Here is a 22,795-nt window from a genome sequence, read left to right as displayed (position 1 = left end):
CTTAATTGCTTCTGGAAAAGATTAACAACTAAAAACCCTTCCTCTTCTATTGTTTCCAGAATGGACACTGCAAGAAAGGATCTTTTCCAATAGGAAATTAGGTAAGATTCATGGATATTTTCTTAATTTACTTATGGAATATTGCATTTGGCCTCTCCAAATTCTCTCTTCACAAGTATTAGTTATTTTGTGTCCAGTGGAGCAATCTGAGCAATACACATGATCCCTTGACTTGATCAATATTTAGTTAAGTTTCTCTCCTTATCTAACCCTCTGAACTTTGATTTACCCTTAGCCAGAGGGAAACTATAATCCCTTTTATATAATGCCCTTGGGATAAAATAGCTTCTCTTCTATTGTACTATTAAATACACTTTCCACCACACTCATTAATACCCAATTCTTTCTGACCTGATGTAGAACTTTCTAAAAAAGCAAAATCAGTTCCTGATGAGCATACAGTTCTAACAATCCAATTTTTTTTTTACTTCATCTCTATCTATTGCAGTAATCCTTTCCCCTCTCCTTGCAATAATATGTTTCTTATTGTTTCTTAACATTAGTGTGGACGTTTTATTTTTGTTAAACCGTGTTTACATACCAAAAAACAGTTGCTAATTTGCATATAGAGTTATATTGGGTCTTATCCTGGCCATAGTTCTTAATGTTTCTCAGAAAGTAAAGAGAGGATTACAGTCTCATTTTATTGTTTATTTGTTTATAAAAAGAGAAACTTAAGCATTCATTCTAGATGGGACCCTACTGTTTTGAAGTATTATAATCCAGGATGGGTTCCCAGAGAGACATTATTTTGTAGTTACAATTGTTTTGGAGGATTGTTCACCTTTGTAAACTGAGATGTGTATGCTGTGTACTGCATGTGACTTTATACTATTATACTGTTGCACTCGTTGGTTTACATGACATTTACATCTTATTATCACATTCCCATTGACTATAAATGTAAAATATCTCTCCTTACTGGTTGCATTAACTATCTGAAATGTACCTTAAGATTATCAGGAGAAAAAGTTTTATTTCATTTTCTTTGTCATCTATACATAAACCTCTCTCTCGCTCTCTCTCTCTCTCACACACACACACACACACACACACACAGTATCATTTCTCTTGTGTGATCTGAGTCCTTTCTTTCCACTGTGCCTTTTTTTTTTTTTTTTTTTTTTGGCCAGTCCTGGGCCTTGGACTCAGGGCCTAAGCACTGTCCCTGGCTTCTTCCCGCTCAAGGCTAGCACTCTGCCACTTGAGCCACAGCGCCACTTCTGGCCGTTTTCTGTATATGTGGTGCTGGGGAATCGAACCTAGGGTCTCATGTATCCGAGGCAGGCACTCTTGCCACTAGGCTATATCCCCAGCCCCCACTGTACCTTTTTTGTTTTACTTCTTTGCTCATGTAACAGAGAATTCTGGCTTCTTTTTCTTAGAGCAAACTGATTCAGTTTCTCATTTTTGAGTATTATAATTTTAAAAAGTAACTTCTCAATACAAAACTAACTTTCTCTACTAAGAAATTTACATGGAAGATAATTTTAATCATAAACAGTCATTAATAAACTTCATTTTTCTTCCTGATGTGGTTCACAGTTTCTCAAAATCTCTAATTTGCTGTACAGAATATTAAAAAAGTATAATTTTGAATTTGGATATTACATATACATTTGGAAATTTATGAATGAAAATCATGCTTGTGCAGAAGCCCCATGAGAACGAAGAAAGATGGTGAGCATGACAGGAATGAAAAGGTACAAAAGTTTGACATTTCATCTAATCAGAAAAAGAGTTAAATTTTTATCTGGCTTATTTTTTTTTCTCATATGCTTTTGGAGTTTTACTCCCTAAATAATATGAACTATTTGAATACAAATGAATGCTTTCAATGGAGACAGGAATCTTTCATGTTATTTTACCTACATACATGCCAAGATAACAAGAATGAACTAAGCTATTAAATGTAGACTAGATAAATGATAAGTGAAAATACCCCATAGACCATTCCTCTTTCTTTCGTGAATGCAATAATGGGAATTTTATCTTTTCATAAAACTGGAATTCATAAGAGTTTTCCATGCACCTTTCTTTTTATTCTCAATTTCACCTATCTTGAACCTGAAAACTAAAATGGCAAAAATGCAATTCCTTTCCCTTCTTTTTCATCTATCTATCTATCTATCTATCTATCTATCTATCTATCTATCTACCTATCTATCTATCTATCTATCTATCTATCTATCTATCTATCTATCTATTTGCAAACCATCCAACCATCTGCTACTATCATGTAAACAGGCCCAAAGTACTGAACAGAGGAGAGAGTGTCTGGCATGGTTGTCCCATCAGCTGGCTCAATTCTCTGCCAGGCTCCTGCCCCAGAGGTGTGGAAAATGTGGGGATACTGATTCTGGAAAGCATTTGCAGTCATGCTTATGTTCTATGAACAATAGGGAACAGATGCAGGGAGCAGGGGTGGGACAGCAGGTTGTGAAATGAGATATGGGGTTATGTCAGAGTCATTAAGCCTTTCTGATAAATGTGCCACAAATTAATTGCAGGTTTCACTAATTACTTTATTGCAGTTGCTGAAATCCTCAGGCCTGCTTGTGACTTGTAGCAGAGCAAAGTGATATGTCAAGGTAGAGAGTGCTATTTTTTTCCCTCCTCCAAATAAAGAGGTTGGATTCAGGCATGTATACTAATGGAGCTTTCCAAAAAAGATCACCAACAAAACAATAAATGATTAACAGTTATTTTGGGGAAAAAATTTCACAGTAAGTTTTGAAATCAGAAGACCAATCATACTGCAAATATTTATAGGTGAAATTGGATGGCTTAGGAAATATCAAAAATGTCAAGGACAGACCAATATGAAACTGTTATCTTTAAAAGTAGCTAAAATGGGCTAGAAATATGGCATAGCAGGAGAGTGTTTGACTTGCATGCATGAAACCCTGGGTTCGATTCCTCAGAACCACAAAAACAGTAAAAGCAAGAAATGGTGCTGCGGCTCAAGTGGTAGAGTGTTAGCAAAAAGTAGAGTTAGCAAAAAGAAGCCTCGGACAATGCTCAGGTCCTGAGTTCAAGCCCCAGGACTGGCAAAAAACAAAAGTAGCTGAATGTATATTGTACAGTATTAGGGAAACTGAGTCATTTATATTAGTAAACTGATTTATAAACACACCTATACATGCAGATACACAGATATACACATACATACAACCATACACGCAGATACACAGATATATACATACCCACATATATATGTGCATGTGTATATACGACTCTACATATATATGTTCATATAGATGTATTCCAACCTACATTCATAAGACTCCAATGAAAGCAAAATGAGGATTTTGTGATTGCAGTATAATGTATTTTACCAAAAAAAACCCAAGATTTCTTAAAATAACTTGGTTGGGATTTGAAATCTTTACATATAAAATTTGGATAGTCAATTTATTTCAATAATTTATATAGCTATTGACAAACCCAACCAAAAAGGAGAAGTAGTGAATTTGTTTTGTTACTCAACAGGAGAAAGTGGTTGTAACTCAGAATCTTACTATTTGATTGAGAAGTCCAAGCTGTAGGTTATGTCTATGAGAGCAGCATTTGTCAAACATGAACAAACAATCATCCAAACTCTGTTAAGAGCAGAGAAAGAAGTTGGGAAACCATGATTTGGGGTACTATCTCAGAGAACTCTGTGGCCAGAGTTCACAACATCCATCTATCAAAATTTTGCCTTGCTTGGCCCTTGTAGATTGCTTTGGTCTGACTACTGTGTACTCCCAGAGGGCTGGAGATATTTGTAACTAGCCCCTACTGCTTGGGAGTATCTCAGCCTACAAAGAGCCCATTTTCTGGTCAATATTCTTTGTAGATTCTAAAGCAAAAAGAAGAGGATTGGGTTGGGGTGAAAATCAATTCATTCATGTAAGTAAAAAAGATGCTTTAAATGGTGGTTTCTTTTTTTCTCAAATTTTTATTATCAAACTGATGTACAGAGAGGTTACAGTTTCATACATTAGGCATTGGATACATTACTTGTACTGTTTGTTACCTCGTCCCTCATACCCCCCTCTCCCCACCCTCTTTCCCTTTCCCCCCATGAGGTGTTCCATTCACTTAGACCAAACAGTTTTGCAAGTATTGCCTTTGTAGTTGTTTTTTCTTTTTTCACCCTGAGTCTCTCAATTTTGGTATTCCCTTTCAATTTCCTAGTTCTAATACCAGTATACATGGTTTCCAATATACTCAGATAATGTTACAGGGATAGTGTAGGTACAACCACAGGAAGGTGATACAAGAACATCATCTATAATAGATGCTACAGATACACATGGTACGTTGAAAGTAATCACAACTGTGATATAACAATCATTTCCATAACATGGAGTTCATTTCACTTAGCATCATCTTATGTGTTCATAAGGGTATAGCTAATGGGCTCTTGTGATCCTCTGCTATAACTTGCCTAAACCTGTACTAAAATGTGGTGCATATACACAATGGAATTTTATGCCTCTATCAGAAAGAATGGCATTGCCCCATTTGTAAAGAAATGGAAGGATTTGGAAAAAATTATACTAAGTGAAGTGAACTAGACCCAAAGAAACACGGACTCTATGGTCTCCCTTATTGGGAGTAATTAGTACAGGTTTAGGCAAATGGTGGTTTCTTTTCAGTGCTGTGTCTTTTTTTTTTTTCCTGTACTTACTGTGTTTGTCTTCCCTATTACATTTTATAAATCATCTTACATTCCTTCTTTTTTCTATCTTCTCTCTATTCCTGTTTCCACAATCCTCATTTTTCTAGTATTTAGTACTACCTTAAACTTTACTAATTATTAAATTCTTAGGTGATCTATAACTGTGCAAGTTTCTTTTTTCCTAGTTTGGTAAAAAATGTGGATAATTTCAATTGTTTTATACTACACTGACATATGATTTATTTTTGAATTTTTGTTACTGCCATCTGCTTTCTATCCTATGATAGAAAAGGGAGGAATTCCTAAAAAGAAGAAAAACCATAATGAAGTCCTTGATTAAAAACTACAAATATATCCAACAGACATACAAATTGTGGCCTAGAAGCTAGGAATACGCAAAACCAAGGCAACAGGATTAGTGCAGGAGATTCACAGACCGAGGCAGATTATTGTAACAGGAATGCACATCCTTCTCAGCAATCAGAAGTCTAGAAAAGTCTGGGTGCCCAGTGCCTTCCTGAATTTTGCATTCTCCATTTAGTTATGTACACTGGACATGGAAATGGGAAGAAAACTGCCTGTCTGCCATCTTGAACACCCGGGGTCCTCAGGGTGTAAATCAGTACCCAGTTGATGGTAGGGAACATTCCTAAGACCTGAACCCCTATTGCTCAGCCAGGTACCTGGTCATCGGAATTTACTCAGAGAGGGTCCAGAGGATCCAGAAGATGATGACCACCAATTTTCTTTATATTAATAAAAAGAATTAGTGCTAGAACCACAGGACAGGAGCTGCATCACTGAGGTAGGGATTTTTCTTCTAAATAGACCATATCTTTTGCCAAAGAGAAAGTTTGGGAAAAAGTTGAAAAATGGAAATCATCCCCTGCATCTCATTAGATCACATGCGATATAAGAAGACATTAGTTCCAAAAAAATCTACAAAAATTATAAAAACATAGATATTGAAAAACTGTCTTCTGAATAACTCCCTGGGTCAAAGAGGAACTCAGGGAAGAAATTATAATGTTAATAGAATTAAATAAAAATGAAAACTCAATGTACTAAGACTTTTGGGAAAGAGCAAAATAATGAATCAAGTTAGAAAGAATTTCAAATTGTATCTCAAGTGCGGATTTAAGAAGCAACAACAACAAAACTTCATGAAAATAAAAAGGGACTTAGAGTAAGAGTTAGAGAAAGGAAAGTTGATAACTAAGTATAATAGATGTTGAAAATAACCACGTACAAGTATGTATGAAAACAACACAATAAAACCTATTAGATTGGCTCGCTGGAGCCCGTTTGCGTCGACTGACCAGAGTCCGCGAATCCTCCAGCCCGAGCCCCGGAACCGCCCTGACCCCAGCTTTCTGTTGTTAGAAAACACTGAGAATCATGTCGCTGCACCAGTTCTCACTAGAGCCCATCACCTGTCATGCCTGGAACAAGGACAGAACTCAGATCGCCCTTAGCCCCAATAATCACGAGGTACACATCTACTAGAAGAATGTGAGCCAGTGGGTGAGGACTCAGGAGCTAAAGGAGCACAATGGACACATCACGTGCATTGACTGGTGATCCAAAGAGCAACATCATAGTCACTTGCAGACCGAAATGCTTATGTCTGGAGTCAGAAAGACGGCATGTGGAAGCCCACGCTGGTGATCCTGAGGATTAATCGTACAGCCACGTTTGTGAAGTGGTCACCCGTGGAGAACAAATTTGCTGTGGGCAGTGGTGCACGACTCATTTCCGTTTGTTACTTCGACTCTGAAAATGACTGGTGCGTGAGCAAGCACATCACGAAGCCGATAGGCTCCGCAGTCCTTAGCCTGGACTGGCATCCCAACAACGTCTTGCTGGCTCCAGGGTCATGTGACTTCAAATGCAGAGTAGTTTCTACCTATATTAAAGAAGTGGATGAGAAGCCAGCCAGTACACCCTGGGGCAACAAGATGCCTTTTGGTCAGCTGATGTCAGAGTTTGGTGGCAGTGGTAGTGGTGGCTGGGTCCACGGGGTCAGCTTCTCCACCAGTGAAAACCATCTTGCCTGGGTCAGCCACGACAGCACCGTGTCTGTGGTTGATGCATCCAAGAGTGTGCAGGTTTCCACTCTGAAGTCTGAGCTCCTGCTACTCCTTACCGTGTCCTTCGTCTCTGAGAACAGCGTCGTAGCTGCCGGCCACGACTGCTGCCCCATGCTATTTAACAATGACGACCGTGGCTGCCTGACCTTTGTCTCCAAGCTGGACATCCCCAAACAGAGCATCCAGCGAAACATATTAGCCATGGAGCACTTCTGCAACATGGACGAGAGGGCCACCACGGAGGACCGCCCTGGAGACGCTGCACCAGAACAGCATCACCGAAGTGTCTATCTATGAGGTCGACAAGCAAGACTGTCGCAAATTCTGCTCTACTGGCATCGATGGAGCCATGACCATTTCGGATTTGAAGACCTTGGAAGCTTCCATCCAGGGCCTCCGGATAATGTGAAGCGAGGGGGCCTCCTCCAGCCTGCATGAGGACCCGCTTGAGGACCCGGCCGGCCGCCCGCCATCCGCATGAGGGTGAGGACGGCCACCCGGAACACTGACAAGGCTGAGTGTTCAGTGTGTGTGTGTGTGTGTGTGTTTGTGTGTGTGTGTGTGTGTGTGTCTGTGTGCGTGTGTGTGTGCGAGCACAGCAGTGGTGGATGTGGTTGTTTTAAAGGCAGCAGTAGGTTTTTCATCTTGTTTTGTGTTTGCTATTTCATTCCATTCTTGACCAAAGCTTTTAGTTTATTATGGAAATGTCACACTAACTTAAAGGAATGGGGAGGAAGTATGTATGTTGTCTGCTAGAAAATGAAATAAATATCCTGAATGTGAAAGCAAAACAAAACAAAAAACCTATTAGATTGTACAATTGGTGAGACAAAGAAAAAAATAAAAGAACTCTATAGATATTGTCAAATAAAACCCCAATGGTAGTTACCATTCACTCTTAAGAATATGACAGGATTTTCTGGAAGGTTGCAATAGCCTATGTCATAGACATCGAAGAAGTTCAGTAAATATTTATTGAGTAAAGAAAGGAAGAACAAAATAGGCTCCGAACTTCATACTGCTTTATTATATCCTGAGAGCAAGAAAAATCCATGGAGGCACAACTAAAGGTGGGAAGGGGTTTTATTTACAAAGGAACTTTGTTTACAACCTAAAATTAGGAACTAGAACAACCCTCCATCTCCAAAGGCTGGCCTGCAACTATCTTCTCCTGGTCTAGTTACCCAGAACCCAGAACCCAGACCAGAACTGACCTAGGAGCCTTGACTCCTTAACCTCCAACAGCTTCAACCTCCAAACTTCCAGAAGAGTGAGCTTCTTTCTATTCCTCCTTCTTTCAGGAATTTCCTCTCCTCTGGCCTTAGGCCTCTCCTCACTTGTATGCAATGCCTGGTAGATGAGTAGGCCTTTTTTTTTTTTTTTTTTTTTCTAAATTGTAGTTTCTCTCTGTCTCTCTGTCTCTCTGTCTCTCTCTTTTAAATTTCCTAATTTTCCTATGGTCTAGTCTCATACTTTTGCCTCCTATATTTACAAAAATCTCCATGTGTTTTGAAGCTCCATGGACTAGCTAAAATAAAATGCTTGGCCCGCTACCCCCTAAATACATGTTTTTACTGTATTTTCTCAGGATATGCTGTTTACTTTTCTAAAATTCTTTATCTGGAAGTGATATCAGAGAATTTGCAAGTCTACTTCAGAGATGATCAGATTTCTCTATATGATGGAAAACAAACAAAATTTTCTTCTATAGTTCTAGACATTTAGATAACTTTTAAAGTCATCACCAATATTTATTACTAAGTTAGTCAATATTCCCAAGCTTAGAAGAGTTTGAGATCTGTTAGACCATTATGCTTGTATTTCCAGTCCAATAGTCATCATTAGTGACATCACTGTTAGTGTAGATAACTTTCAGACATAATATAAACTACAATTGAAAATAATGCAGAAGATATAGTATGACTAGGTCTTGACTCCCTTTGTTTTAATTTATATACCATGTACTCATCTTTAGTATTCCATGTATAAAGATACCTAGCCAGAATTAATTGAATTAATATTCAATTTAATAAATAGACCTTGAGTCAATGCAATCAGATTTTAGCCAGATTTTATGTGTAATATTGTATTTTCTTTTTGATTCCTTTTTTTTCTTCTCTAGTACAGCTTACCTTCCTTTGATCTTAACCTTGGTGCCCTTTAAGGTTAAGTAAAAGGTTGATTTACTGCACTTGTAATTTGACATAATTTGGGTGATAGTCTATTGTTCACTTTCTTTCAGTGAGGCCTATGGGAGTCTTGCCAAATCCACCTTGTTAAAATGTAATTGTGGTAACCCTGCTTTTGCTGCAGACAGATCCTCAAACAGCAGTACTATGAAAAGCACTAAAAAAATAGTCCTGCTAAAATCTGTAAGTCCACCAGTTACAAGTCTTCATTTTAAATCTTTTGCTTCTTAGAAGTATAATTAATTAATTAATTAATTAATTAATAAAATCTAGGTAACACTCTTTTTAAGAATTATCAGTATCATTTATCTCCCCCATTATAACCCTTATATAAATCCACACTCCCGCAAGAGTATCACACAAATGAACAGATCCTTTGAGTTCCTGGAATTCTTCCATGCCTACGTTTGTACTTTTGATCAATATCACCTTCTAGCGATATTGCTGTTTGCTCTTCAGAGTTCAGATGAGCTATTAATTTCAAAGAAATACTGTCATTTTCTAGCACAGTTGGGTTTCTCTGAGATTCTTTAGGACCCCAGTTTACTTGTAATTTTACTACTGTTATTATTATTGGTTGTAGGTCATGAACTCAGGGCCCAGACCCTGTCCCCGAGCCTCCTGGTGCTCAAGGCTAGTGCTCTACCACTTGATCCACAGCATCACTTCCAGTTTGTGAGTTGGTAATTGTAATAAAGAGTGTGGGATTTTTCAGCCCAGGCTGGCTTTGAATTGCAAACCTCAGATCTCAGCTTCCTGAGTAACTACAGCTGTGAGCCACCAGCACTTGACCTCATATTACTTTTTGTGGCTAAAATGTCATTTCAATAAAACTAGTAATAGCTTAGTGCTTTACTTCCCTACTTAGGACAAGAATCATCATTCTTTTATGATCATAATCTCTCATATAAAAAAAATTTCATTAGCCATAATCCCAAGTCTTTTGACAGATTATTTGTTATTTTAATTGTAGTAAACAATATCACTTTTGTTGCAAAAATAAGTGGGTGAAGTAAGAATCCTGGTTCTTTATGAAGCAGCATGTTAAAAATTTAGATGATACAGCCACGCCTGGTTGCTCATGCCACCTCAGTTGGCTAAGATGTCAGCATCATGGTGTAATGCCAGCCTGGGAAGCAAAATGTGTGAGACTGTTATCGTCTATTAACCACAAAAAAGACAAGTATTACAGCTGTGGATTAAATGGTACAGCACTATCCTTGAGGCAAAGACCTGAGTTCAAGCCCCAGGACCTAAAAAAAAAAGAAAAGGTGATTAAAACCTTTGTATTTATTTCAGATCCATAAGTCTGAATCATTTATAAGCAAACTTCTGTTATCAATCCTAGCCATATGCTTCCTACTTGGCAGGAGTTACAATATGACAAAAAATTGTAAAACACAAAATATGATTTATGTAAAGCTTACCATTTGGTATTTGGCTTTCTACTGGACAGAAAATATCTTTCCTGACTTATAAAGATTTCCATTTGTTTAAATCAAATTTATAAATCATTTTAGATGATCTCAATAGTATTTCCAATTGAGGCTAAATGGTTAATATGCATTTAAAATGTAATCAGGCCCAACACTGATTCATTATCTGGTTCACTCACTCATTATGTATCCAAGAGCATCATCAAAGATCCTGGCTGCATTTGTCATCAGAAGAAAATTACTAAACAAAGGTTAAGTCTATATCAGCATTATATCTTTAAGACAGAATGATTTAGCCACAATTCAGCACCTGGTTTTAGAAATGAACCATTCAAATACACCAATGTTTGCTGTTTGAATCTTCTCCCATGCCTTTTCTTTTTCTCTATTTTCACAAATCTGGATATATTTATATAGTTATGATGAGAGACAGGACACAAGAGTGGAATTATATGAAGAAGCATTTCATCTGACAAAGACATTGGTAAAAATCACAGAAGACATAAAGTTTAAACTTGCCTATGAATACATGTAAAAGTATCTAAACTATTCTCATGAACTTTTGTCTCTATTTTGCCTTTCCACATCTCAGTTTGTAGTTCCCACCTTATGCTTACATGTAGCTGTCAAATTTTGTCTACAAAAAACAACACCAATGTGATCTCTCTGACCTAAACCCATTGAAAAAATTCTGAGCTCTAGTCTATCTGCACATGCACATGTGTAGTTTGAGAGAAAAATAAATAGGGAACCAATAGTCATGTCGTTTCTATGATTGAGACATATATTGTAATGTGGGATAGAGGTAAAAACCACATTTTATTCCCATTTTACATTCTTAGTCCTCATAAATAGGTACCATTTAAGCATTCTACACCTTAGGTTAGGAAGTATTAGTGAAAGAGTAGAAATAGCCCTTCCTAGATTAAGCCTCAGATGTGTTGGCATTTGTGAAGACTTCATTATATACAGTCAAACAATTCAAGGATGATGAAGTCTCAGATCACTGTTCAGACAGGAAGTGTTCTGCCAACAATGTAGTCCCAGGGCAAAAAAAGAACTTGAGTGTCACAAAGTGTTCCTTCCCTCATTTTCTTTTTAATTTCTTTCTTTCTTTCTTTATTTTTTTTTGGAATTAAGGAGACGCAAATCTTCACTATTTCCTCTAATCTACATTTCCATGCCAAGAGAATGAGCTTACTCTGCATCAGGACAGTACTATGATACTAGAGTGGTTGGGTAGATTCTTGTCAGAGATAAGCTATTTTACATGCCTTAAGAAAACCATATAAGATAAAGACATATATTATTATAATATTGGTATTATCTTCAACTAGTAGCACATGTAAAACATTTACTATGATTCCACTTTCATATTCCACATATAATTTACTAAACAATATTTTGTTAAATTTTAGTCATGTTTTATCCATCAGGAATCTGAATTCTTTTTTTTTTTAATTTATTTATTAATTAAACAAAAATTTTTTGACAAGGTGTTGTGCAAAAAGGGTACAGTTACATCGTAGAGCAGTGTGTACATTTGTTGTGATATCTTACACCCTGTTTTTCTTTCCCTTCCCTAGGTCACATAGACATATATACAATACAAAATGTAACAAAAACATATACAGTAGCCACATGGCCTACGCCAAAGAAAATTCGCCTAGGGCTTTAAATGTAATGTCGACATTACACAATATGTCGACAATGGTCTTATATGAACGTACATACATAGCTTTTGAGCTATTGTATTACACTGAGAGGTCAATTTTTGACCTTTATATGTTGAGTAGTTGTTTGATTTTAGTTACATAATGTTGGGTCACTGATCCAATCCTGTGGGAAATACCATTTGACTAGAAGTTTTTGGTTTCACAGACCTGGTCTCTACTGTCACCCCATCACCCCATCTTAACAGTCATATCAGGGAGATCATGCCCCTTTGTTTTCTGTGTTCTAGGCTTGTCTCACTCAACATTATTTGTTCAAGTTCTGACCATTTCCCTGCGAATAACAATATTTCACCGTTCCTAATCACTATGTAGTATTCCATTGTGTATAGGTACCATATTTTTTGGATCCTTTCATCTGTGGAGGGGCATCTGGGTTGATTCCATATTTTGGCTATTGTGAATTGTGTAGCAATAAACATGGAAGTGCAGATGTCTTTTTGCTATCTTGGGACCTGTTGTTCAGGAGAGATGCCTAGGAGGGGTAAGGCTGGGTCATAGGGTAGGTCTATATTGAGCTTTTTGAGAAACATCCATACTGTTCTCTAAAGTGGTTTTACTAATTTGCACTCCCACCAACAATGGACCACATTAAAAGCAACTCAAAAAGAAAAAGAAGGTTACTACATTTTAATACAATGAAAAATCCAGAATCCAGACATCATGGTGATGAATATATACTCCTACCGAACAAAAGAGGCCCTACATATGTCAAGCAAATTCTCACAGAACTAAAGAACAAGATACTTTACTACCAGGGATGTTGAACATTTCCTCATACATTTCTTTGCCATTTTTATTTCTTCTCTTGTGAAGTCTCCCTTTAGCTCCTTTGTCCATTTCCTAATTGGTTTATTGGGCTCGGAGGGGCTTAGTTTTTTGAGTTCTCTCTAGATGGCAGATATTAGGCCTTTGTCTGTTGCTGTGCTTGTAAAGATCCTTTCCCATATGGTTGGCTGTCTTTCTAGTTTGGTGTCTATGTCCTTAGCTGTGCAGAAACTTTTTATTTTGTAGTAGTCCCATTTTTGAGACACTCCTCTAACAGTTGTGCCCTTGGGACTCTATTCAAGAAGTTCCTTCCTGTGCCTATAAGTTCTAGCGTCTTTCCTAATCTGTCCTTCAGTTGTTTCAAGGATTGAGGTATGATATTGAGGTCCTTGATCCATTTTGAGTTGATCTTGGTGCATGGTGATAGGCTTGGGTCTACTTTGAGTTTTCTGCATATGGTTGCCCAGTTCTAACAGCACCAATAGTTGAAGAGGCTATGTTTATTCCATTGTATATCTTTAGCTCCTTTGACAAATATCAGATGACTGTAAGATTGCGGTTTTATTTCTGGATCTTCAATTCTAATCCATTGGTTTTCCGGTCTGTTTTTATACCATTACCAGGCTGTTTTTGTTATGATGGCCCTATAGTAGAGCTTGAAGTCTGGTATTGTGATACCTCCTGCACTGCTTTTTTTTGCCTAGATTTGCTTTGGCTATTCTAGGTCTTTTGCTGTTCCATATGAATTTGTGGATTGCTTTCTCTATTTCAGTGAAGAATGTGACTGGGATTTTGATAGGGATTGCATTGAATTTGTATAACAATTTGGGCAATATGGCCATTTTCACTATATTGATGCTGCCTACCCATGAGCATGGGAGGACTTTCCATCTCTGCGAATAGGGATAGCTTGATTTTTTTCCTTGCCGATGTGAATCCCTTTGATGTCCTCCTCTTGCCTTATTGCTATGGCTAGGAATTCCAGCACTATGTAGAAAAGAAGTGGGGAGAGTGGGCATCCTGTTCCTGAGTTTAGAGGGAATGATTTTAGTTTCTCTCCATTTAATATGATGTTAGCAGTTGGTCTGTTGTATATGGCTTTTAGTGTTTTGAGGAATGTTCCAGCTATTCCTGTTCTCTACAGAGCTTTTAATGAGTATGGATGTTGTATGTTGTCAAAGGCTTTTTGGGCATCGACTGAGATAACAATGTGATTCTTGACTTTAGTTCTGTGTATGTGGTGAATTACATTGATTGATTTATGGATGTTGAAACATCCTTGTGACTGTGGGATGAAGCCTACTTGGTCATGATGTATGATTTTCTTGATCAGTTTCTGGATCCTGTTAGCTAATATTTTATTGAGGAGCTTTGCATCTGTGTGCATTAGTGATATTGGTCTGTAGTTCTCTTTTTTGTTGGGTCTTTGCCTGGTTTGGGAATGAGTATGATATTAGCTTCATAGAATGAGTTTGGGATTTCTCCCTCTGTTTCTATTTCGCGGAAGAGTTTGAGGAGTATTGGTACTAGCTCCTCACTAAAGGTTTTTTAGAATTCGTTGGTGAATCTATCTGTTCCTGGGCTTTTCTTTGTAGGGAGGTTCTTGATTATCCCCTGTATCTGGCTGTAAGTTATTAGTTTATTTAGTTGATTTATTTCTTCTTGGTTCAGTTTGGGCAGTTTATACTTCTCTAAGAATTGATCCACTTCTGTAAATTTATTGTTTTTTAGTGAGTAGAGGTTCTGGAAATAGTTCCTTATGATTGTCTGAATATCGTGTGTACTTGTAATTTTTCTGATGGAGTCTCTGATTTTAAGTATATGAGCCTCTTCTTTTTTTTTGTAAGTCTTGCGAGGGGTCTGTCAATTTTATTTATTTTCTCAAAGAACCAGCTTTTAGTCTTATTCATTTGTTGAATGGTCTTTCTATTTTCAATCAGATTTATCTCTTCTTTAATCTTTGTGATCTCTCTCCTCCTAGTCATTTTAGATTTGATCATTTCTTGTTTCTCTAGTTGTTTTAGTTTCATCATGAGGTACTTCACCTGCTCTGTTTCCATTCTTTTAATGTGAGTGCTAAGGGCGATGATCTTGCCCCTCAGTACTGCCTTAGCTGTGTGCCATAGGTTTCTTTGTGATGTATTTTCATTGTCATTGTGGCTTATGAATTCGTTAATTTCATCTTTAATTTGGTCTGTGGCCCAATTGTTGGATAACTGTGTGGGGTTTAGCCTCCAAGAATGTATATAGCCTCTGTGGTAACCGTTGTTATTGAGGGTTACCTTTATTCCACTGTGGTCAGATATAATACATGGGATGACGTCAATACTTTTGTATTTGCTGAGGTTCTTTGTGTGGGCTATGGCATGGTCTATTTTGGAGTATGATCCATGGGCTCCTGAGAAGAAGGTGTATTGGGTCTCTGTAGGGCGGAAGATTCTGTATAGATCTGTCAGATCCATTTGGGATATGCTGTTACTTAGGTCCTCAGCTCCCTTGCTAATCCTCTGGGTGTTGGATCTGTCTCTTGGAGAGAGAGGGGTATTAAAGTCACCCACTATGATTGTGTTTGGGTCTATCTTGTTCTGTAGTTCTGTGAGAATTTGCTTGACATATGTAGGGCCTCTTTTGTTCGGCAGGAGTATATTCATCACCGTGATGTCTGGATTCTGGATTTTTCATTGTATTAAAATGTAGTAACCTTCTTTGTCTTTTTGAGTTGCTTTTAATGAGAAGTCCAGCTTGTCTGAGATCAGGATGGCTACTCCTGCCGTTTTGGTAGGTGCATTTGCTTGGAAGTTCTTGCTCCATCCTTTCATTCGGAGCCTGTTTTTATCCCTTGCTGTAAGGTGGGTCTCTTGTAGACAACAGATCTCAACTTTTTGTTTGCGGATCCATTCTGCCAGTCTGCTCCTCTTTATCAGAGAGTTTAAACCGTTAATATTCAAAGAGATCAAGGATAAGAGTGTTTTTTCTCCTTCCATTTAATTGTTAGGCTGTTTTTCCTCTTTTTTTTTCTTGTCTTTAGTGAGGTGGTCTGTTGTTGGGCTCTGACTATTGTAGTTTTTTTCTGTTTCTGTCTGTGTGTCCCGTATGATTTCCGTTGGGTGGGATTCCCCTCTTAGAATTCGCTGTAGGGCTGGTTTTTTATTCACATACTCCTTTAGATCCTCTTTGCTATGGAAAGATATGATTTTCCCCTCGAATATGAACTCCCTGGATATTTTATTCTAGGTTGGCAGTTGTTGGCCTGTAGGACTTGGATGGTGTTCTTCCACTGTCTTCGCGCATGGTAGCTTTGTGTGGAGAGGTCTGTTGTTATTCAGATCCTCTTCCCATTGTAATAAATTTCTTTCTTCGCTTTGGCTGCATTCAAATTTTGCTTTTTATTCTTGATATCTGAAGTGTTGATTATTATGTGCCGTGGCGTGGCTTTTCTAGGGTCTCGTCTGCCAGGTGTCCTATAGGCTTCAGTTACCTGGATGAGGTCCCTTTTGAGATTGGGAAGGTTTTCTGCAATCACTTTATTGAAAATATGTTGAAGCCCTCTGCTCTGGTATTCGGCTCCTTCTTCTATTCCAATTATGCGCAGATTATATCTCTTTTCTTTGTCCACTAGCTCCTGGAGTAGTCTGCCCTGGAGCTTTACCGTTTCTTGGATTGTGGTAATTTTCCTGTCCTTATCGGCTGCATCATCGTCCAGGCGAGAGATTCTGGATTCCATATGGTCAATTCTTTGTGCTGTGGATTCAAGTGCGGAGTTTATGGATGTCAGAGAGCTATTTATGGTTGCCAGATCAGCTCTGATCATGGAAATTTCTTCCGTTAAAGAGTTGTATTTAAAATCTATTTTTTCATTCATTTCACTTCTCCTGATGTTAAGGTCTTCTTTAACGGAGGTTTGCACTGTATCCATTTTTGCTTTTATTTCTTTCTTGACTTCCTGGATGTCCTTGGAGACATCTACTCTAAACTCCTGGAATTGTTTTCTGATTTCATTTCTGAGGCTTTCCATCATTTCTGCTATCATATCCTCAGTTGTTTTTTATTCTCCATCTCTTCAGTCATACTGCCTTTTGGAGCTGGCGAGTTGGCTTGCCCTTTGATGAAATTTGTTATATTTCTTTGTGATTGCACATCTGGAGATCTGTGGGTGCCTTCCCTGGTTTGGCTTTTTTGCTGGTTCCCTCTGGTCTGTCCGTGGGAGACTTGTTTGTGTCCTGGCTCTGGGTTTGAGTTTAGCTGTTGAATCTTACTGCCCAATGGGTGTTCGTGACCGTCTTGGTTTTTGCTGAGGTGGTCACCCTCACTGCACTTGGGGGTGGGTACGTTCTGTGTCTTTCTCTGCAAAATAGTGTCCTGCCACTGTGTTGTACTGACCCTAGCATGCTTCTGGTGGGGGTTTGCTGGTCGCTGATTCAGCATGGTGTGGAGGCTTTTCTCTTCTTTGGTTATTTTTTCCACTTGGTATCTTGGTCAGAGGAGCTCACCTCTCAGGTGGTTCACCCACCTGTGTGGATTGCTCCCAGGCCAGTGTTGTTGAGGGGTGGTCCACCCACTTGTGCAAAATGTGCCAATCTGAGTGGGCGCTGCCTCTGGGGGGCTCTTCCCTCCTGTACGAGTATGCCTATCAGAGCAGGCACTGCTCTTGGGGGTCCCTGCCCACCTCTGTGGGTTACGCCTACCAGAGCAGGCCCCAGGTTGTTGGGGTATGCTTGTGCCCTCCCACGAGTTTTCTGTGGGGGGCGGTATGTGTGTGCCCCAGTAGGATCAAGTGTCCGGGCGTGGGTTTGTGCCCACAGACTCTGTGCCTCCTCTACAGGGGGTGGGGGAGCATGTGATCAGACCCATGTGTCCCTGCTTGGCTGGTATTGCCCACCAGCGAGCCTGTGACTTTTGTTCAAAAAGTCTGCGAGGATCAGGCACCTCAGGTGGTGCTTCCAATGCCTGCTGGTCTCCATGCCACTGTTGCGGAGGGGGCAGGGCCGGTGCAGCCGGTTCAGGCTCCTCTGCTCCCTTGGCGCTCCTCCACCCCTGCTAGCTCCTGTGTCCTCCTAGAGTCTGAAGGGACCTTTTGCTGCCTGATTTGGGTGTTTTTTGTTCCCTCGGGGTGGGGAGGGGGAGGGAAGGAGCTCTAGCTTCTTTGTAGGATTTGGGTCTCTGATAGTTGGTCTGTCATTGGGGAAGGGGTAGTGGGAACTTACTGGTCCTGGATTGTGTGTGTGTCCAGCGCTGCTGTTGGCCCTTCGGTGGTAGGTTGCTGGGGTGTGGCGATTGGTCATTTGGTGGTGGTGGCCCCGGCTCTCCCCTTCTGCACCGCCCAGTTCCCCCGCTGCTCACTTCTGATCCTGGCTGTGTGGTCCCGCACCTCCTATCCGCCGCCGTCTGTCTCAATCAGTCCGTGCTCCCCCTGGGGTCTATGGAGTCCTGCTGTCTGGACTCTGTGCTCCTGGCATGACTTTTCGGCAGTCGGTTTGTTGGCGTCAGGTCCCCTTTCCCAGCCTGGCCCTGTTCAGGCCAGAGTTGGTGGGTGGGGGGAGGGTATCCCGGAGATTTTCTGGCTCTGTGCAGCTTATAGGCTCTTTTTTTGTTTGTTTGTTTCCTGAGTTTCTCTGTTGCTTCTGAATGCTGGGTTTGCTGGGTTCTTGATCGGGTGTTGGGTGCTTGAGTTCTCAGCTCGCTATTCAGTTGGAGCAAGTTGGGGTGCCTCCCTACTGTGGTGGCACCATCTTCCTTCTCCTGAATTCTTAAATTATGTGTGACTTTTAGTTATTCAAACTATAATTCTGATTTTGGTTTATGGACCTCCACCAAACCTCAAGCTATTTCTGAAGCCCTGGAACATTATTATTATATGGGATACTTGCACTCAAATATCACCATCTGCATGCATGTCCTGTATTGCACTCAATGTGTGTGCTTAAAATGTAATAATAATTTATTTTAGATAAAGCACTCTACAAAGTTCCCTGAAATTTCCAAACAGCTCATTAAACAACATTTGGAAAACAGTGATATGCTCAATATATTCAGACTTTATCTTTAAAGGATCCACTGCATATTTGAAAGCTCAGTTATTTATTATAGTTTTACTGCTTGCAATCAGGAAGTTTTCAAGTCATATTGATACACTCTTCTTAGTCAGCTATGGAAATATTCAGTGTTGAATCAAACATTTCACTACTAACCAATTGACAGATCAATGGAGGTGGATTGTCTGGAACTAAAAGTAATTTTATTTTGATGAGCATCCAATGTCTACCAAATGATTGGAAAATGAGTATGTGTTTCTGGATTAGTTGTGACCAAGATAAATCTGGTAAATGACAAGTCTCTCTCCCTTAGGAGCATGCTATGATTTAGTTCTCTGAGTTAAATGATGGGAAAAGCTTGATACTATGTAAAATGTGTACAATTTTTGACTAAATATCCCTGAAAAGATACGTTACTTTTGTCTACCTGCTACCTCTGTATAAATCAGGGATTCTACCTTAGAAATAGGAGAATGTATGGGGAAATAACTGAAAAATGTGTCATACTGTCAAGAAGACTGCGTGAAAAGATTATTTTTTGTGGATGCCACATCCATGTGCAAAAGAATAATCTCCTAGAACAGTTACCCTCTGTGTAGACTCATGTTGTTCCTGTCCAATGTGATTACCCTGTGTGCTAACTGTGCTGTGTGGAAAATGTTCTTTCTGATCCCTTTAGAAAGTATTAGGTAACAGCTAGCCATGAACAATCAAAATATGCACAAGAAACTGAAAATGAGAAATACTTAAGAGCCTTCAGTTCTTAAGGAAAAAGTTGTAGCAGAAAAAAAATAATCAGTGACCATAGGAGGAGTACTTTAGAAGGCCTCTTTGAAGACAAACAAAAAGAAAAACAATAACCACAAAAATCATTGGTAATGGTGGCTCACATGTGTAATCCTAGCTATTCAGGAAGCGCAGATCTGAGGATCACAGTTAGAAGCCAGCCCCAGGGAGGGAAGTCCAGGTAGCAAGAAAACCAGAAGCAAAAGTGTGGCTCAAGCAGTAGAGTAGCTACGTATGTAAAGCAGTGAGTACATTTCTTATCAAACTTGTTACCTCCTCCTTTGTTTTTTTTCTCACCTTCCCCACTCCCCAGTTCCCTTCCCAGCCTCCCCCTTGTTGTACACTTGCTTTACAACATATTGTCTTGTAAGTATTGGTGTTGAATTGGTTCTCCTTTTATCCTTTGTTTCCTCACTTTGGTGTTCCCCTTCTCTAGTTCTGTACATACAATAACCAGTGTACCAAAAACAGTTCCAGGACATCAGGGGTAAAACCATGGGGAAAAATGACAAAAGGAAAAGGCATAGTTTCATGTGGTACATTGGAAATCCCTGCAAGAAAGATAAGCCACTTATTTCCAAATCTTGTTGTTCATTTCACTTAGGTGCTCTTATGTGATCATATGTACATTGTTCTTGAGCTATTGTGCACCTATGCTAGGACTATCCTACACAAGTATTAATTGTTTCTAATGAGTAAAACCATAGAGTTTATATTTCTTAGAACTTTCATTTTTTTCCAAGAAAAGCAAAATAAAATTGCAAAATTAGTTAAACAGAAAACATAAATGCTTTCTTTTGCAATGTATAAATTTTACTTATTTGATGAAAAATATAAATATTTTGACCGAAAATGACAAATCCATTTGGAAACTCTGGTCATAATTATTGGTCTGGCTGATTTCCTGTGTAAAATAAGGAGGAAGTGGCATTCACTTTATGATTGTTCTACATACTTGAATACTGTGATGCAAAAGAGTTTTTCCTATATTTATTTTTTTTTAAGTTTTTTATTGTAATTTTATTATGATACCTGGTATGTTCTATGATTGGTGATAGAAGGCCCTTCTCAAGACTGTCAAGATAGATAATCATGAATTTGCCACAAACTAAAGTTAAAGAGTTTTCACAAGTGCACATTACACATTAAATTATATTCATAGTTTCATGAATGCTGTATTAGTAACATCATATTACCCTCTGTTTTAGATGAGAAAATGGAGATAAAAGGGCACTTAAATACCTGTGTTTGTCATATTGCTTATAAATGCCAATAGGACATTTCATTTCACACTCTTCCAGTAAAAGAGTTGTGTTTGCTAACTGGCCCTTCCCAAATGATAAGTAAGCTTATCTTTATGGCAGGAGCTACTGTTGCAACTGAGAGAGAGGCGCTTACACAAGTCAATTAAGTATTCTGCAACAAAGACTTGGAGAACAGAAGGTTCCTCAGGTCTCTGAGCAAACATACAGACAAGAAAACAAACAAACAAAAACCTTCCTGCTTGCATCACTGAAAAGGCACTTAAAAATTTTACATTTTAGTAGGCAGAATTTTTACAATCTCACAGTTCCTTAAGGAAATAGTAGAAGTAAAGGTAGAATAAAGTCCTTTGTACTCCTTTGTACTTAGACTATCTGGATTCTGTAAAGGCTAAGCTGACAAAGAGGTCTGCACTTAGAGGCTGCAGGAAGCTTATCTAAAAGTTATGTTAAAAGTTATGTTAAAAGCTTTAGCAAAACTTTTGTTTTGAAGGGAATTGATAAAAAAGACAACAGTAAGCAAGCTATAGTGTTCTCAAAAATGTTTTTCTGGAGTGGTTGAATAAGTTTATATTCCCAACAACAGGGTAGCAGTGTTCATTTTGAGACACATCCAACCCCCTTTGTTGTTTTTTCTCTTTCTCTCTCTCTTTCTCTCTCTTTCTTTCTTTATTGCTTTCCTTCGTTTTCTCTCTCTCTCTCTCTCTCTTTTGTTCCTTCTTTCGTTTTTTTGTTTCCCTTTTGGTTTATTCCCTATTGTCACTGTTTTATATTTCTCTGTCCTTTGTCTTGTATATATGTTTATCTGATTTGGGGAAGGGAAGGGATATTACAGAAACTGTAGGACAAAGGGTGAACTAATTCAACAGTGATACCAGACACTGCTGGAGATGAACTTCACAACTTCGGAGGGGAGGGAGTGTAGGGGTGTAAGAAAAATGAGGGAGGGGTGACACTGTTCAGAAAGAAATGCATTCATTACCTTACTTTTGAAACCGTACATTATCTTTACATTAATTTTTTTTACAGAAAATGTTTTCTCCTTGGTGCCCAGTGTCTTAAACATCAGATCCCCTGTGGTTAGTCGCTGTGACCATTCCACCCATGAGGAAACAGCTGAGTGTTGCCAAGTAAGGGCTGACTAATTAGGGAAAGATTTCCCTGGGAAGATCTGAGTAAGGTAAAGCACTGGTTAAGAGCTGGGATGTCAGTTCATGTGGATCAGGGGCATATTTGATTGTCAAGTGGGAACAATAGAATCAATATCGACAGCCAAATAGAGTTCTGAACGACCCCCATTCCTTTTCCAAATTTCTCCAGCAATGTTGCAAGAATGCAAAGGTTAGAGCCCTAGCTGAGCTCCTGCTGACATCTCAGTTTTCCCACTGCAGGGAAACTTTTACTCCTGGAAAGATAGCCCAAGTAAGTTATAAGAGTACAGGGATTCTGGCCAGAAAGGAAAAATCAATTTTGCTGGCCTGAAAACACAGATTTGAGCTAGGGGCGGTGACCCGCCACCACGCCAGTGCCGGAGCCAGCATAGTGCCCCACACTCAGAGAACCTAAAGCACACAGCAGCGACCAGGGAGAAATCTTCCAGATGGCAGCGGACACATGCAGATTGCAGGCTGAGCATGGACAGGCTGAAATCACAGAGAAAGCATGAGTACCACATGAAAGACATTCTCACTTGCGCCCACAGAGCAGCTCCTTGAAGTTAGCCCTTCCCTCACTGCCAGAGCAAAGTGCCATCTTTGACACTGGCATAGG

The 22,795-nt window shown here is 39.1% G+C and overlaps 1 pseudogene; it reads left to right on the top strand.

The window, feature by feature from the left end:
• The first annotated feature begins 6,024 nt into the window (after window positions 1-6,024).
• LOC125361701 lies at window positions 6,025-7,232 on the top strand (annotated as a pseudogene).
• Window positions 7,233-22,795: the final 15,563 nt, after the last annotated feature.

This window comes from Perognathus longimembris, chromosome 13, assembly GCF_023159225.1.
Source record: "Perognathus longimembris pacificus isolate PPM17 chromosome 13, ASM2315922v1, whole genome shotgun sequence".
NCBI lineage: Eukaryota > Metazoa > Chordata > Mammalia > Rodentia > Heteromyidae > Perognathus > Perognathus longimembris.
This window is presented reverse-complemented; position numbering and strand designations above follow the sequence as displayed.